This window comes from Manis javanica, chromosome 4, assembly GCF_040802235.1.
Source record: "Manis javanica isolate MJ-LG chromosome 4, MJ_LKY, whole genome shotgun sequence".
NCBI classification, from domain to species: Eukaryota; Metazoa; Chordata; class Mammalia; order Pholidota; family Manidae; genus Manis; species Manis javanica.
The window spans coordinates 18,154,649-18,169,870 of NC_133159.1; the positions used below are offsets into that span (position 1 = coordinate 18,154,649).

General features: G+C 40.9%; 1 protein-coding gene across 5 annotated transcripts in view; it reads left to right on the forward strand.

Moving 5' to 3' along the window:
• The first annotated feature begins 9,171 nt into the window (after positions 1–9,171).
• Positions 9,172–15,222, forward strand: part of RCAN3 (RCAN family member 3) — a 43,328-nt gene continuing 37,277 nt past the window's right edge. For 3 of the 5 annotated variants that reach the window (XR_012130066.1, XM_073233415.1, XM_073233416.1), the window contains exon 1: positions 9,173–9,416. The gene's annotated coding sequence lies outside the window, so the exon portion shown is untranslated. Of the gene's footprint in view, positions 9,417–13,981; positions 14,101–15,222 lie in introns of all 5 variants that reach the window. The other 2 variants (XM_073233418.1, XM_073233417.1) reach the window with 2 other exon arrangements.

The window sequence follows — 15,222 nt, forward strand, 5'->3', positions numbered from 1 at the left end:
CACTCTCTCCTCAGGGGTCCAGGGCTCAGGTCCACAGGACCCCTCCTCTTATCTTATATTTTAACGGCTTTATTGAATAATTCATATACCATACAGTTCCCTCTATAAAGTGTACAATTCTGTGATTTTTAGTATATCCACAGATATGTGCAACCATCACCACAGTCAATTTTAGAACATCTTCATCACTTCAAAAAAGAAACCCTGCAACGAAAATAACAAGTGTTGGCAAGGATGTGGAGAAACCGGAGCCCTTGTGCACTGCTGGTGGGAGTGTAAGATGATGCAGCCACTATTGAGAAGTATAGTGATTTATCAAAAAACTAAAAACAGAATTACCATATGATCCAGAAATGCCACTTCTGAGTATATACACACAAGAAATGAAAGCAAGGGCTCAGATATCTGTATACTCACGTTCATGGCAGCATGGTTCACACAAAAGGTGGAAACAACTCAAGTGTCCATTATGTATGAATGGACAAGCAAACTGTGGTGTATACATGCAATGGAATATTATTCAGCCTCAAAAGGAATGAAATTCTGACACATGCTGCCACACAGATGGGCCTTGAGGACATGATAAGTGAAATAAGCCAATCACAAGAGGACATGCTGTGTGATTCCCCTTGAATAAGGCGCTTTGAGTAGTCAGATTCAGACACAGAAAGTAGAATGGTGGCTGCCAGGGCCTGGGGAGAGGAAACGGGGAGTTACTGTATAATGGGTGTACAGTTTCAGTTTGGGAAAATGAAAAAAGTTGTGAAGATGGATGATGGTGATGGCTGCACATTCATGCAAGAGTATTTAATGCCACTGAACTGTACACTTATAAATGGTTAAAATGGTAAATTTTGTTATGCCTATTTTTCCATAGTTTAAAGAATAGAAACCCTGTACTCTTTAGCAGTCACCTTCCTATACTTCCTAGCCCCACCCTCCCATCCCCTGGCAACCAGATTTACTTTCCGTCTCAATGGATTCCCTTTCCTGGGCCTCCATATGAGTGGAATCATGCCATACATGGACTGTGTGACTGGCTTCTTTCACATAGCATGTTTTCACTGTTCATCCGAGCTGTAGCATGTGTCATTACTTCATTCCTTCTTGTGAATGGCTTTTATGAATTCCTTTTATGAAAAGGTTGAATGTCCTTTTATCTTCTGAGTTTTAATAATTACAACCTCTTCCCTTGGCTCCTTTCATCCTCGGAATGGTAGCTGCATCCGTCAGTTGCACTGCTGTGATCCCTTAGAGTGTTTTCTACCTGTTTAGTTCCAAGTTAATAACTTTATATCAAGGTAAGCAATCCTTTATAGTAAATTCTTCCTGTTCAAACCACTACATTGTGATTTCTCTCTCCTGATCAAACCCAGACAAATAGTCAAGAGAATCAAAATAATTTGAATCCCTGGGCTGTTCATGCAGCTGCTCATTTTTAATGTTCCATTTTCTCCTTTGCTTTCTGTGCCCACTCCCCACCCCACCCCTTCCTTCCTAATTATGGTTGTGGAGCTCTTATTTTCCTCGACCCATCTGCAGCTCAAATTAACCAGGAAATAATATCTCCTCCTTAAGAAGTCAAAGATTGCAACATTTAAAAAGCAGTTCCTTCCAGAGTGGAGTGGCAGCGCTGCTCTTGAACTCATCTACCGTTAATTCAGCAGCCAGTGAGTCTGCAGGCAAATGGAACTGATTCCAATTTAGAGCAACACTGCACGATGAAATTACATGCAGCATCCGGGCTTCAGAACACACTGGAAGATGTATTTCCATTCCTGATCCTCAAAATTATGCATGAGTGTTTTTTTTTAAAGACATATTTCTCTTTATAAAAATGTAATTGTTACTGTCTGCATTTTTATTAAGATTTCATAGTTTTCCAGTTTTCAAAGAACAATTCATTCAAGCTTCAAAACCATCTGATGAAGGAGGTGCCACTGTTACTTCAATTTGTCTGCAGAGGAACCAGGCTTACAGCATGGGAGATTTGCTCAAGGTTAAGCAACTAGTCGGTAGCAGAACTGGGATATGAGCCTGCAGTTTTTTTTAAGACTTTTAGGTAACATGCCTGCAACCCTGAGAATTGCTATCTCACATACTGCTGACGTTTGAGAATTGTGGGAAGGGGGCAATGAGAAGGAGACAGTATAAGTTGGTAAAACTTCTGAAAAGTGCTTGGAAATATGTGTACCCTGAGGTTCCCTTCCAGGTAATAAAACTACAATTATCAAAACAGTTTCTATTAACAACGGGGTCAATGAGACAGAAGAAATTACCTAGAAATATATGTATACGTACTGGTGGGATACAACCATTTTGGGAAATTGCCAATCTGTCAAGCTTTATATATACCTACCCTATGACCCACTCCTAGATATATACTCAAGAGAAATGTAAGCAAAGGTACACACAGATGCACAAGCCTGGTACAATAATGCTCTTAACATCTTTATTCATAATATCCCCAAGCTGGAAACATTGCAAATGTCTAACAAAAGAAGAATGTATAAACAAACTACATATATCCAAAATTGTATAGATACAAAATAGTGGGTTAAACAGATTATTAATTAGTACTAGAATCACTGGAAAAAAATAATTTAAGTTAGCATCTTACCTCATAGTTTTTACTAAAATTCAATTGAACTAAAGTGGTAAATGTAAAAAATAAAAATCATCCCCCAAAATGAAGGTCACTGGTAATTAGATGTCAGCAAGGAGGAGAGTGGAGAATCAACAAAGTAGAAAGTCAACACATCTGCATACAAAAATTTTTATACATCTGTATATCAAAAAGAAAAATTGAAAAGGGAAATCACCAGCAGAAAAATTTCCACAAATCTAATAATCACAGTGTTACTGTCCACAATGTACAAGGTGTTCTTACAGTCAATCATACTGTTAATAGCTCAATAGACAATTGGAGGAAAACTTGAGCATTTCTCAAATGAAGCACACATGAAAAAATGTCCATATTCTCCAGTAATCAAGATGGCATGGGTTTGTTTCTGCCTTCCAAACAGGGAAAGGCTTTTCAAATTAAATACAATACTCAGTATTATGGAGGATGTGGTAAATGTTGAAGATGTGCGAGTGTATGGTTTGTACAGCCTTTCTGAAATGCATTTTATCAATTTTCCAGTAAGAGTTTTTAAAATGTGTGTGCTTCTTTGCCTAGCAACCTCTTCTGGGAATCTATGCTAAGGAAAATATCATAAGTGCAACTTTATGTATATAAAAAGGTATTCATTGTATAATTACTTTTATAAAATTTTAAAGAAGTCTTGAGTCCAACAACAAATGATTAGATAACGAAGCACACAGTGCAATATTACATAGCTATTAAAAAACATTTTAAAATAGCATTTAAAACAAGGAAATGCTTGCAATATTAGGTTAAGCAAAATAAATGGGAGATCCAAATCAAATAATTCCAATGATACACCTAATCTTGCAAAAAACATTGGAAAGAAATATACCAAAACATTGTATAGTAGCTATCTCAAGACCAGGAGGTTGTGATTTTAATTTTCTTATTTATTCTTTTGTTTTTAGATCTATTCAGAGCGAGTCTGATTTTTGTAATGAGAAAACTAAAAATATCAAAAATCTACATCTCTCATCAACCAGCCAATGTTGAAGATGTCGCTGGTAAAAGCTTCACTCCCCCAGCAAGCTAGTGGATCATGGTGCAATTCTCTCCTTGGGGGAATAACTGACTTTCCCAGGAGTGGAAGAGAAATGAGGGTGTTACCAGGGAGGCAGGTTAATTTAAGGCTCTCCAGAAAAAGTTACCATCTGTAAGGCAAATCCCATAAGAGATCTAGAGTGTGTGGCAGATCATGAATTTAAGTATCAAGTAACCTATAGATGCACATTAATGAACCTGGTGGGGGCAGGGTGAAGAGGAGGGGAAGGAAGAGACCAATTGGCAGGCAGGCTTTACCTTCAGCCCTCTTCCCCTCTCACTGCATGCTTTCTCATGAGGTGATGATCTCTCTTACAGGCAGAAGCAGCTCTGTTTCTTCCCTCCCTTTCTCTCTTCCTCATTTATTGAGCAGGTACTATATATCAGAACCTGATAGTGTGTGAACAGACTAGTCTGCACCCCCATGGAACTGATATTCCAGATGGGGAATTGGGCAATAAAATAGTAATTGCATAATTATTCTCTTCACTATACATGTGATCTATGCAATAAAAACTAGTACTTACAGGGTATATCAGTTGGGTACAAGAGACACTTAACAATACAGAAGAATATTTCCCTCCCAAGTAAAGGCAGTCTGGATATAGGCAATCCAGGACTGATATGGTAGCTCCAATGTCACAAGGGAGCCAGGCTCCTCATCTTTTTGATTCACCATCACAGCATGAGTGGTTTCCATCTTCAAGATTATCTCCTGGTCCAAAATAACTGCTGGAGCTCCAGCCATCATACTCATATTGCAGGCTAAAAGAAAGAGGAACAATATCAAAGCAAAGGGTTCCTCTCCCAGCTAAGTCAGCTTCCTTTTGATCATATCTCACTGGGCAAATTCAAGTCATACCTAACTGCAAAAGTTTGTTGTGAATAAATAAAATTGTTGCCTTGAATAAAATTTACTTGTAAACTGATTATAAACCAACTAATGTTGACTGAGCATCTGTAATGTGTCTGGTACTTCATAAAACAACCCTGCAAAGCAAGTATCATCAATGCCATTTAACAGATGAGAAAAGTAAGCTTCAGTAGGTTTAGAGAACTTGCTTAAAGATCATATAACCACTTCATGATGGAGCTGGCCTCCTAAAGCCCATGCTTTTTCCACTGTATTTCACTGCCTTTCCACCAGCAACTAAAAAATGAAGTGAGAAGAAAGCTCCTCAGATTTGTCATTGGCTATATTTAAGGAAAGGCCATTCCTTTCCTTGGTGTGTTTTGTTCACTGCTCTATTCCCAAAGCCTAGAACAGTGCCTAGCAAATAGCAGACATCCAATAAATATGTGTTGAATGTATAACTGGGAAGAGTATTTCCATAACCCCTGAATATGCCCTGTACCGCTTTACAGTCAATCCCACCCCTTGGAAGTAGCCGCTATTCTGATGCACATCAATCACCATAGATTCATTTTGTCTCTTCTTGAACTTCATATACACAGAATCATACATCTACAACTCTTTGGTGTCTGACTTCTTTTGCTCAACAACTTTTTTTGAGATTTATTTATGTTGTTATGTATATCAGTGGTTCATTCTTTGTTATGACTGTGTAGTATCCCATTGTTTATATATACCATAGTTTGTTTAACCATTCTTCTTTTGATAGACATTTGGAATGTTTCCGATTAGGAATATTATGAATGAAGATGTTAAGAGCATTCTTGTAAAAGCTGTGTGTGTGTGTGTGTGTGTGTGTGTGTGTACCTTCGCTTATATTTCTCATGAGTGTATATCTAGGAGTGGGTCATAGGGTAGGTATACATTTAGCTTGATAAGCTGGTAAACATTTTCCCAAAATGGTTGTATCCTTTTTTCTACCAGCAATGTATGAATGTCAGAAAGAGATTCTTTCACCATGTCTATTACTTCCATATCACAAATCTAATAAGGGCTTTTTAAAGTACTGACTTTTAAATCTACTCAAATAAGAATAACAAAATCTGAAATGAAATTGCCTGTCAGGAAATACACCCGAAAGGCAGGAGATGAGCTACTTAGGATCTGTAGCATCACCTGACAGGTTCTACTTGAATTTTCCAGGCCAAAAAATGCTTATTAACCTTGGCACAGCTCTCAATTGATGGAGCCACAAAAAATCAATTTCTCTTTCTTCTTCTTCTCTCTGCCTATAACTCAAACCTCACGATGATGAGAGGGAGGGAGGGCTTGAAATGTGTAACTGTGTGAAGTTCATTCATAACAAGCATTTATTACACACTGTGTGCCCAGCACCTTGCTGGACACAATGGTAAAGAAGAAAGATGTGAAAGATTCCACTCTTGTTCTGGAGCTGCTCACAACCTAGTTGATGGATACGAGATGGCAGCTCTTCCTCGGCCCGCCATGTAAACACTGATGTTCTGGATTCTGCCCTTTGCCCCTTTTGTGTTCTATTCCACATACTCTCTCTGGGTCATCTCATTTGATGCCATGATTTCAACTACCCACCACACTTCCATCCAAAATCACTACACTGGTCTGAGCTCACACCCAGGCTCCAGACCCCCGGCTTTCAACTGCTTCCATCCTCAGCTCCCCTCTAATGGTCATAACTTACACGTAATTCATCAGTACATTTTGTTGACTTCTCCTTTAATATACAGCCAGGATCATACTAGTTTTCCCTGGCTTCCTCCTCTATGATCCTCGTCTGCTATAGTCTCTGGTCTGTATGATTGCAATAGCTCTACCAAACCAATATTGCTATCTTATTGCTCTTGCCTGCTCTTCAGTCATTTCCCTTTCTTTTGGTGATACTGTAGAAACTTGAATTACCTTTGGTGAACATAACCATCAGGGTTCCAGAAAAAATTTTATCTGAGGTGAGTTTAATGAAGGTTATTCACACATGTGTGGGTAGGGGTGAGGGACACAAGAAGGAATGGTGTTATGATGCCCTGAGGCTGCCAACAGAGGGGAGACATTATCAGCTCCAGGCCAAGAGAAGGGAGACAGGAAAATAACTCGAAGAGAGATCCGTATGAAGAGGGACACTTGACAGAAGCCTCAGGAGATGTGTGTAGCCAACCTGCAGTGACCTAGAAGGAGCTGTGGAATAATGCCTTTCCTTCATTCTCCTCCGACCCTCTGATCTTCCAATGTCTTCCATTGGATAAATTCTGTAAGCCAGAAGATAAGGGACCCATTGAAGATAAGGGACCCATTGAAAGAGTCCATGCAGGTTGGCCTCCGGAGGCACAAATCAGGAAGGAAAGTGTGGAGACTAGCTCTGAAAGGACCAACAGAAAATATGTCACACAGGAAGCCACCTCTCCCTAGTTCTTAGTCCGTGAGATTTGAGAGCTGCTACCTCGAGCTCCAGAGGAAGGCACGTGACCCAAGCCTGGGATGTCAGAATATTCCAAGCCCCTTCTCAAGAGAGCAGTTTAGTGATGTGCAAGTAACCCAAGTGTGACCAGCAAGATGTAGCCCCAGGACTTTTGTTGACAGCATAGAGGAAAGGAAACACTTTCTGTTGGGAAGGATGTGATTTGAAATAGTAAGCAGCCATCTGACACCTGATGGGGAGAAGCAGCCTGAGAATGAAAAGTCAACACAAAGGAAAACAGAATAAGGAAATGAAGAACAAGGACTAAATCCTGATGTCTTAGTTTTAAGCCCATGGATCCAGCCATGCCTGAAACCCGTTACTTTTCTGTTACATGAATCAATGAATTGCATTTATTGCTTAATCCAGTTTGGTGTATGCAAAAACAGAACAAAAACTTTTGAATACTATTTAATACTTACCCTGAAGACCAACACAAAGGTGTACCTGTATGTCTCTAAATATGCTGTTATTGAAGAATGCCTTTTCCCATATTGCCCACCTAGAAAACTATTAAAATATCCTCTGAACTTGCAACTCCTTCCCTCAGTTTTTCAGGTAGACTTGCTCTCTTCCTCCTCTGCTTTGTCAGCACTTTGCAAATGCCTCTTTTAGAGAGTGTATAAAATCTTATCACAATTAATTATTTTCTTATCTGTGGGCTCCTGACAGGATAGATTTATGTGGACCTTACAAGAGCCTGGTGCCTAGCACAGGGCCTAATAGTTCAGAGAAACTCTGAGCTAAACAAGGCTAGCCCAATCTTTTTACTTTAGGACCTCTCCAAGCCATTTCCGTGTTAACATGTATCATGGATCCTCACAGAGGGGTTCAGAATGCAGCAGTTTCCAATCTCATGTGACCTAAAAACTCAATTTGTGCCCAAGTTGCTGTGCTAGAGGAATTCAGAGAAGAAAAAAATTACTGAAGTTTTTAGTTCTTGATGAGAGAGGAAGCAAGAGGGGGTGATGATCCATTGGGCATCTCTTTCTGATGGTAAGGGTCATTCTTTAAACAGTGATTGGGACCATAATCCACCAGTTGTCTTCGTTTAAATTTAACAGATATTAGATGTATTCTGCACTCTCCAGTCCTTCTCCCACCCTCATACCCTAGGTGCTGAGTAACTGACAGCACTGCCTCCTTGATTCTGACCTTCAGTTTGCTTGCCTCTGAGGGCCTATGGGTGCGTGATCAGAGCTGACTTTCTTCCAACTCGCACACTCTTAAAACAAATTCCTTTCCTGTTGTGTGCCTGTTTCCCTCCCCAGGAGCTGAGGGAAAAGACACAGGTTCCCTCCAGAGCTTGGCTCAAATGCCTTGTAAAAAAAAAAAAATTTTTTTTTTTTTAAATAATAATGCTGTCTCCCAAAGAAAGCCCCAGCCCTACCACTCTTAACTTTGGACAGCTCATTCGACAGCTTAGGCTCTTGCTCCTTCTATTTGTAGATAAGCCTAACTATGCCCCACTGTTTCCTGGGGCTTCTCAATCAAGCAAGACTGCACGGAAGTATTCTGTAAACGGACAATAAAGCACTAAAAATGTAAGTTGCATTAATATTGTACATAAGGTGAAGAGAAGAGAGAGGGCGAGAGAGGAGCTGGAGTTAGTATCTCAGCATGGTTAAGAGCCCAGGATATGGAGGCGCACACCCCACTGCTTTTAGCTCCGCTCCCTACTAGCTGCCTCTCCTAGGGCAATTAAGCACAGTAAAGCCCACATCTATGCAAAGATCAAAATAATATCCGGTTCGTTGGTTACCCTGAGGTTAAACGAGGTAAAGCTCGCAAAGCACGCTGCGCACAGTACAGAGTAACTGGCCCTCTGTAAGTGTTGAAGCTATTCCTACTAGTTTTGTGACCGACTTATGGCGCCGGAGGGAAAAGGAGATAAACTACTACTGGCCACGGTGAGAAGCGAGAAGGTCGCCAAGGGCGTTGGGGTACCTTAAACCCCGCTCCCGCGTGACAGCCCCAGCGCCCCACCCGCGGGGAACGACAAATCCGCCCCGGTGCCCCTGAGTGCGCGCGCGCGAAGCCCGACGCACGCGCGAGGGCGGGGCCGCTTCCTGCCCGCCCGGGAGCCGCTCGCCCCCGCGGGGCCGCCGACCTGGGCGCCTGCGCGGCGCGCGCAGTGGGGAGCGGGGGGCGGGGCGGGACAGCTCGGGGGCGCGCGCCTCGGGCGTGCACGCGAAGCCGGCTGCCAACTTGGCCCAGACGCCGCTCCCGCGGACGTTGAGGGCGTGGCGCCCCGGCTACAGGCAGTCCGAGCCGCGCCGACGCTGCCCGGCTGTCGCCCTCGGCTTCTCCGCCTGCCGGCTCCCCGGTCCGACCTTCCGACCTCTCACCCGCTCGCCTTCCTGCAGCGGCCGAGCGCACAGGTGAGTCCCCTTCTCGGGTGCGGCCGGCGACCGGCTTCTCCCACCAGGGTTGGCAACCCTCACTGGGGAGGGTTGGGGGGCGCGAGGTGCAAAAACCTAAAAAAAAAAAGAAACGGTCCGCAGGTGCCCGGGACGGTGGGCGCCCCAGGCCCCGAGACGTTGGAGGTGCTGCCGCGTTCTGCCTCGGGCGTGCAGCCCCTCTCGCGCCCGGCAGCTTCTCTCCAACTCTGTCTGGGGTGGTGTCTTGGAAAACAAAATCAAGGAAATTGTGCTCTCCTCTGCACCCTCAGTTTTCTCCCAAAAACTCTTTTGACTTTTTGAAAAGCTGACAGGCCCAACCTGCTCCTGAAGGCAAAAAAGGTGCAGTGGGTAAAACAGGCACCGCCGCAAGTTGGAAGCCCCTCTTTCTTTCGCCTCCCCTCCCCCATGATGCACAGATAACCGTCGCATTACTTATTCGCCAACTTCTTGAAACTTGTCTGTCTGCTTCCATCTGCTGCCTGGACCGGTAGAGCAATAATGACCTGTTTGCAGGTTGCGTCGTTCCAGCCTCCGCGCTAAATCTGATCATCTCCTTCGGGGATTAGGAGTCTGGTTTAAGGAGCAGTTCAGATAATGGGTTTCAGATACAAACTAGGGTTATTTAAAGCGATGTTTTAGTGTAATGCTCAAAGCCAAACTATTTGCTCCCGTGATTGAAAATTAGCTAGCACACTACATTGATTTGAACATTCCATAGACACTGCGTTTCAGTAGAAGTCGCTGATGTACTATTTGGTAAAAGAAGCAACTGGCTTATTTGTAGCTGTGACTACATATGATTTAAAACTATTTTAAGACAATTTCATTAGCTGTGCTTCAGTCCCTTAAATTAAAAACAAAACAAAACAAAACAAAAACACACTTTGAGACCCAAGATACAGATGTTTGTGCATCACACAACTTCTTACTTTTTGTTGGGGAGTTTATATGGGTATTCTAGAAACGGACTTGCGGTGCAGGAACACAGTAAAAGGCCTGAAAATTAAGGGTCCCTTCTTTGGCCATAAACTTTACATTTTCAGCCTTTTTCTTCTAAGATTGGAAAGTGCTTTTAGGGAAAACTAGATTTTTCCCACTATTGAATTGTAGCATCTGTAAAGCTTTTAAACATGAGGATGTTAAGGATTACAAATGAGAACAAATTTTGTACAGTGCTAGAGGATTTGTTTTTCGAAAGACTTAAGAAAAACGTGATGAAAAAAATAGTGTAATTTGGAAATCCGTTAGGCTGAAGCCTGTGAAATAATGGAAACTCTGAAGTTCAATGCCATTTGTTACTTAGACCCCAGAAACCCACAGAAAGTGGAAGTCAGGCTGTGGAACTCCACTTTTCCCCTAGAATATAGAGGTTACATTGAGGGACAATGAATATACAATGAAACAAATGGCATCAGTCTTTCATATATCTCTGCTTCAATTATTCTTTAAAAACCTATTATTTTTGTATGTTCTGGACAGTGGATTTTGTTTGTTTCAGTTCTCTCTCATGCAAGAAAGTAACACAGTTGCTGGTGGAACACTGAACCTCAATAATTATAGCAGGACCATGTCTAGATGATCTGTGAAAAGAGGGCATAGGTCATTGAAACATAACAAAATACAAAAATCTAATTTTCATCTATTTTTCTTTACTGCTGCACCAAATTTTTTTTTACCACAGCTACTAAAAAGTAGTAACATTTTACCTGTAAGTGGTAAATGAGGAGGGAGTAGAAGGTAGAGACTTCCACAATAGCCATTCAGAACACCCACATTGACAGTCCTGAGGGTTTTTAAAAAAGGAAATTGAGTCTAAATTTATCATTTAGAAGTTTTTAAAAGGAATGTAGTAGTTCAGCATCTGTATTTTCCTTATTTTATATATGAAAGAACAAATGTACAGCAAAAGCCAGGTGACATTTCCAAGGTTATCCAGCAGGGCATTTGTAGAGTGGAAATGGGGGACTTGTTTGCTTTCATTTTTCAGTATTGTTCAGTAGCATTTTGAACACATCAAAAAATAATGAAGTGCATCTACCTGAGGCATTTTAAATGTTCACCAAGTTAAGAAGCGTACTATTTAAAAAATTTTATTTTAAAAAAATCCTGGAGGAGGAGGAATGTGCCTTTTCCTCTTCAGAACTTAAAACGCCAAGTCCAATCAATGTGCTTGACATTTGCCTCTATAGATTACTTTTGTGAGGAGGCTTGTAGCAGAGCATATAGTCTTGCTACTTGGAGTTTTACACTCATTTCATGTTTCCACAAAGAAACAATTTGCCAGAACCCAGCCACAGCTATAGTTGCGCTTATAGGATGCTAAACAGTGATTAGTGCGGCCCTCTGCTTACAGACACTGGAGGATATTGATTCAGCACTTTCTGTTGAGCCAATCAATATCTCCTTGGGTTAGTAAACTGACAGACAGCTTAGTCTTGTAATAGTTGGAATGCCACAGAGCTGGCAACAGCTCCGGTAATAACAGAAACCATGTACTGTTGTAGGGTTTTTTTTTTTCTTTTCCTTAATAAAACCAAGCTACTTTTCAAGTACCAGCTGAGTTACCTTTTAACATGATTTCTTTACAGATATTTTAGGATTGTCATTTCCCCTGGCTGACTTTGATCATCTGTATCCTTCGGTTCACATCTAATTGCATTGATGATGTCGAGAAAATTATGAAATCGTTGACAATATTGACTTAAACTATATCCCAATAAAACCCTCATGGCTTGCCTTTAGCAAGACAACCATCATCTGAAAGATAATGTCTGTAATACTGTGTGCACTGAATTACAACATAAAATTCTGTGAGGCTTATAGAAAGGGTACCACGGCCTTTTTGCAGCTAGCTCTCTGTTTTTAAATCTGTAAATGTTTTCATACTGGAGCCGCATCATTACTGCTGGTGATGGTCTGGAGCTGGTTTTATTTATAGGTCTGTAACTGAACCATTTTCTTGAAATGATAATGTTGGTTTTATTTTTGTGGCCTTTTTTTTTCTATTAAGGTATCATTGATAAACACTCCTATGAAGGTTTTTCACATGAAAAACATTGTGGTTACTACAGTCACCCATGTTATCAAGCCCCCCCATACCCCATTGAAGTCACTGTCCATCAGCATAGTAAGATGCAACAGTCACTACTTGTCTTCTCTGTTCTACACTGCCTTCCCTGTGACCCTGCACACACACTATGTGTGCCAGTCATAATGCCCTTCAATCCCCTTCTCCCTCCCCCCTCACCTACCCTCCCCTACCCCTTCCCTTTGGTAGGCTAGTTCCTTCTTGGAGTCTGAGTCTGCTCCTGTTTTGTTCCTTCAGTTTTGCTTCATTGTTATACCCCACAAATGAGGGAAATCATCTGTTACTTGTCTTTCTCCACCTGGCTTATTTCACTGAGCATAATACTCTCTAGCTCCATCCATGTTGTTGCAAATGGTAGGATATGTTTTCTTCTTATGGCTGAATAATATTCCATTGTTTATATGTACCACATCTTCTTTATCCTGTAGTCTTTTTGTTACTTGGTATTAGATCACTTGGGTGTGGATTTTTCTCACTTTATTGTTTTATTATCAGTTCCATTGGTGGTTCTGATGTTATTGGGATCCTTTCAACCCAAAAACGCATTGACATAGATTATGCCTATGTGAAAATAATACTGAGCCCTGACTGTATCTGAGCACTTCACATGTATTCTCTGAATTAATCCCTCTAATTATATATTTTATTTGATAAGGATTATTATCCCCATTTTATGGGGAGGCAAAGTAATTTACCTAAAATTAGAGTACTGGCAGAGCCAGAGGCTGAGTCTAGTAAGATCTGATTATGGAGCCTGGATCTTCCTGGGATATACTTAAAGCCTTTTCAGACTTATTTGCAGTTACTGTGATGTTTCATCAATCCATCCATTTAATGTATATCAAATATGTAGTAATGTATAAGTGAAGAAAATGTTAACAATGCTCTAAGATACTATAATACTGTAAGTGTAGCAATACTGTAATACTAAAATATATAATATTGGGACAAAAGGCAAATAATTTAACAATAATCTAAAAAATGAAGATAAAATAGCTATAAAGGACATTACTGAATACAGGACAAAGTTTGAATATGAACTCTGCCATGGATAATAGTATTAACTCAATGTTAAGTTTCCTGGTTTTGATAATGGTACCGTGGATTATGTAAGAAAATGATCTTGTTCTTGCACACTGAAGTATTTGGGAATAAGGGGGCACATTCACCTTACTCTCAGCTGTTCAGGGAAAAAATTGTATGTATAACAATAGAATGATTTTTTAAGTGGGCAAAAATGTAAGTGATTGAGTAACTGGGTAAAGAGTATGCAGGAATTCTTTGTACTGTTCTTACAACTTTTCTGTTTGAAATTATATCAAAAGAAAAAGTTACCCAAAAATGAAGGTAGAAAACAGGAAATGAAGGTGTAATATTCTAAGAATTTTTTTTTTAAGTCAAGTGAAGGATTATTTCCTGTGCTCTGATTTTTTTTTCCTCTCTTTTTTCTTTTTAGGGGTTGGAGGAAGGAACATGAAACAAACAAATCTTATAAAAAATAGCTTGACTTTATCAAATTTTAAAATCTAGCCATTCAGAGCTCCCCAACTCTCAACCTCCAAAAGTCCAGGCAAGGTATTTTAATGGGTTAAGGGTGGAGGAAGATTAAAAACATTAGTACCTCTTTGAGAGAAGATACAAAGACAATCCACTTTTATCAAATACTGAAAGTTTAACTGGGTTGGTTATATCATTTCCCTGCCTAGACACTTTCAGTGGCATGCTGATATTGACTATCTTTTTATTATTAAGTTATCATTGATACACACTCTTATGAAGGTTTCACATGAAAAACATTGTGGTTAACTAAATTCACCATATTATCAAGTCCCCACCATACCCCATTGAAGTCACTGTCCATCAGTGTAGTAAGATGCCACAGAGTCCCTACTTGTCTTCTCTGTGCTGCACTGTTATACTGACTGTCTTTTATGTCCGAACTCCGTAACCCTTCTTTCAAGGCAACCTGGCCCACAGCTACCTTTCTAGCTTTGTCTTGTGACACTCCTACCAAATATAGTACCCTCTCTCCACTCCAGATCACATGATCTTTGTGCATGCTGATCTTTTTATCTTCTTCCTTTGTCCATGAACTGATGGCTTTGCTTGGAATGCACCACATTCTCTTCCTGCCGAAATTCTGTTCATCTTATGAGTCTCACCATAACCTCCTTTGGGAAACTGTCTCTGATCTCAGGCAGAATTAAATTTTCCTTTGTACTGCCACATCAGTGGGATAAATAATGCTATCGACTTTCAGTCAACCATCCTTACTAAGCATTTCTCATGAGTTAAAACTATGCCAGAGACTGGGGTTTCAAAGGCATTCATGGTCTGGTAGCTAGGAGTGATTTGTAAACACAATCATCAGGTAAGTATGTAACAGAGAAATGAACAAAGTGCTGTGAGAGTTATGACTTCTGCCTGACAAGTTGATCTTAAAGATTACAGTGAAAGCCACAGAGATACCATTTCCCTTGATAGATTCCGGACCTGAGTACCACCTTTTGAATAAGCCCACCCACCATCACAGAGAGACCTAGGTGTCATCTTACCTAGGCTCCAAGCATCCTCCAGAGGACATGTCAGCAAGCCACAAGCCCACCTTTCCCCTGGCCCCTCCCCTCAAAGAGCCCACCAAAAACCCTGGCCATAAAAAGCCTCTTGACCGGTTAGAGATTCTCCTTCCTTTGTTCT